The following is a 3,876-nucleotide window of genomic DNA, read 5'->3' as shown; positions in this document are numbered from 1 at the left end:
ACTTTTTACTTAAGGTCACATGCAAAATGACCAGGCGGTAAAAACTTACGCGATGCGGCGTTTAGAGATCAAAGGCTGAACACGATCTGGTATTTGTGATTTCTTAATGTTTTTATATTACCTGATTGTAGTTGTAGGCACTTTATGATTGTAGTTTTCATTTAGATTTATTGGTGGTTATATCGTGGTGTATATCCAGTTAGGTCGATTTGGCAATAGATGCTTGTACAATCAAATACTTGATCGACATATGATCGTCTTCTCTAATTAAATGTCGATTTAGCAGTGGAAGCTTCTCTAATCAAATACTTAATCGATAAAGAATCATCTTCTCTAATAAAATATTCGATCGACATATTATCAATTTCCCCAATTGGATATTTGATCGAATCTACTATCGATAAGGGATCGACTTCTCGATCAGACCTTCAATCAACAGGGAAGGGCGAGAGGCGGCGATTGAAGATGACAACTTCTGCTCTAAATATATGACAGAGCGGTGATATTAGGTCAGTCTAATGGAATATGACAATGAAAAGAGTGGTAAGACGATGTATGTAGTGCTCGTTAACGACGTAGGGGTTGTTGTTGGAGGAGAGAGGCGGTGGATGGAGAGAGGGTGGAGTACGTAAAGAATACGAGAGAGAGAGAGAGAGAGAGAGAGATAGAGGCAGAGAGAGAAAAAAGAGAGAAATAGATGAGAGAGAGAGACTAATTTAGGGATTCTATATTAATATTAATAGTTTTTTTATTTATTATTTATTTAATAGTTTGCTATTCCAGATTTACCCTTGTTGTATAATGATAAATACCTAAAATGTCATTATATTTACTCATATTTACAAAAATGTCATGATAAATCCGAGTCATTCAATAATTCAATCCAAGTTTTCATTTTTAGTTTTTGGGTTCTCATGACTATATGAGTTCTCTAATGATCCTTCTTCTCTTTTTTTTCTCTCTCTCTCTCTCTATCTATCTCTTTATATATATATATATATATATATATATATATATATATATATATAGAGAGAGAGAGAGAGAGAATGAAAGAGAGAGAGAGAGAGAGAGAGAGAGAGATGTGAGTTTAAATGTTTATCACATCTATTGTATGCTATAATGCACTAATAAGAATTTAGTAATAATTAAATTATTATTTAAGCAAATAAAGATAGAGATTAAATTATTTCCAAAATTATATGTATATTAAATGATATCCATAATTATAATTCGTTTCTTATGGAAACTAATTAAATTCGTCATTAATGTCAGCAATAATATTCATTTATAATGAATTCGTATCTAGAAGAATAAGACTGTATCATAGCAGAATGAGAGTGTATTCTAGTAGAATACAATCCCGTTCTTCATATCTCATACAACTTTATTGTATTTTAAGTGAGTGTTTTCGTAAAACAAAACACGAATTCATACATAAAAACTTAGGTGCGAATTCATTCTGAAAGAATGTTATTGCTAGTATTAATGACACATTTAATTAATTTCCATAAAATGAGAATTATAATTATGAATATCATTTAATATATATATATATATATATATATATATATATATATATATATATATATATATATATATATATATATATATATATATATATATGGCTAGGTTAATGTGTTTTTTACATTTATTGTTTATTAGAACGCACAAATACGAATTTAGTAAAATTAAATATTTATTTAAGTAAATAAAAATAAATATTAAATGATTTTTCATAATTGTATGTATGTATATTAAATGATATCCATTATTATAATTATCATTTTATGGAAACTAATTAAATTCGTCATTAATATCAACAATAACATTCTTTCAAAATGAAATCGCATCTAAGTTTTCATGTATCAGTTTGTGTTTTGTTTATGGACACGCTCACTTAAAATACAACAAAGTTGCAGGAAATATAAAGAACGAGAGTGTATTCTAATAAAATACACTCTCATTCTTCTAGAATAAACTCTTATTCTATTAGAATACACTCTCATTCTTCATGTTTTAAGCAATTTTATTATATTTTGAGTGAGTTGGTCATGAAACAAAATATGAACCCATACATGAAAAACTAGATGCGGATTCGTTTTGAAAGAATATCATTGCTGATATTAATGACGAATTTAAATAGTTTCCATAAAAAATGAATTATAATTATGGATATCATTTAATATCTCTATTTATTTGATTAAATAATAATTTAATTTTTACTAAATTCGTAATGGTGCATTCTAGTACACAATAAATGTGATAAACATTTGAACGTAGCTCTCTCTCTCTCTCTTTCTCTCTCTCTCTCTCTCTCTATATATATATATATATATATATATATGTTGAACATATATTGAGTATTAATTAAATCTTTAGCATTTAATATGTATTAATTATTTTTTTTAAATAACTAAAATGATTGACCCACAATTAATCCCACGTGCACATAGTAAATTGTAGAACACACACACACACACACACACACATATATATATATATATATATATATATATATATATATAATGCATGCTCACAAATTTAACTAAGTGAACGGAAATTTGTATTCATGTTCATTTATTTAACGAACTTTTCTTCGAAAGGTTCAGGAATAGTTTCCTAAACATTCGATTTGTTTACAACCTAGTAAAAAATTTCATTTTCGACACAAAGTATTAAATTTCGAACTTGGCCAAATTTATTTAAAGTAATTTCATTTTCATTCTCTGATATGACTTTAAAAGTTTTCCTTCGAAATTTCTTTACACGTTTTATACGATATTTGCATGAAAAACATGTTCGAAACATATAAATCTATGAAGAAGACAATTTTAATCGATCGTTCTGTACACACATAGTGATTATATTTTCCACATAAAATTGTGTCGGTGATTAATAACATTTCACATAACGAACAAGAAATAGAAATTCAATACTAATTTCTTTATTGATGATATAATTTATATGAGAAAATGTATTATGTAATGAAACTTTTTTATATAAAAAAATATAAGATTGTGTAAATCATGATTATATGAATGTTCTATTCTTTTTAAATGGTGTTATCCATTAGCAATTAGCTTATATATTGAAATAATAACTCATAAAAACCATATTAAATTAATGAAATTCATGTGTACATACCGCAAATCGAAACAAATATGTACATTTAAAATGAATTTCGTAAAAACCATTTCTCCAAAAACCTAAGAATAAAAGATATTACCAAGATGATAACAACTCACGTAGAGATTAGTATCCAACATGATTTCATTCGAGTTTCCATCAAAATCGAAAAGTAGATACAAATTCATAAATCTTTGGTGTTCTTGCTAGTTATTATACAATCTGCCTAGATCAAGCCAACTTTTACGAGCCGTTATTTGATTATATGTAAGGATGTATGTGTTGTCCTCACAACAAGAAAGTCGTTGAGCAAGGAACTCATTGTGGTCAGTAGTTTCCTCTATAAATGTTAGGGATCTTTAGATATGAGTGTTTGATCCACTCAGGTTGGGTATCATATATGGAAAACACAGTTAACTCACAATATGGGTCGGTTATTTGTGGTTAATTATGGGCAATTATTGATCTGCTGACCAGCTTCAGAGTTTGGTATATGTATTTTTGCATGGGCCTTGTTCAACATTGCATATGATCATTGTGTTTATTTATCGATTCATTTCCAATCGATTAATCATTCCATTCCTCATCAGCATTTGAGGGTCATTCGAGGGTCTCCGAGTGGTAATAGTTGAAGGTGAAGTTGGTGCGCAAACCCTTAATCAAGTCTTTTCATTGGTATATCTAGTGTGCTGGGTGTATGTTCCCTTGTTGGTTTGGTTGAGGAATTGTGAGTTTTAGCATGCTCGAGTT

Source organism: Lactuca saligna, chromosome 2, assembly GCF_052625555.1.
Source record: "Lactuca saligna cultivar CGN05327 chromosome 2, ASM5262555v1, whole genome shotgun sequence".
Classification (NCBI taxonomy): domain Eukaryota; kingdom Viridiplantae; phylum Streptophyta; class Magnoliopsida; order Asterales; family Asteraceae; genus Lactuca; species Lactuca saligna.
This window is presented reverse-complemented; position numbering follows the sequence as displayed.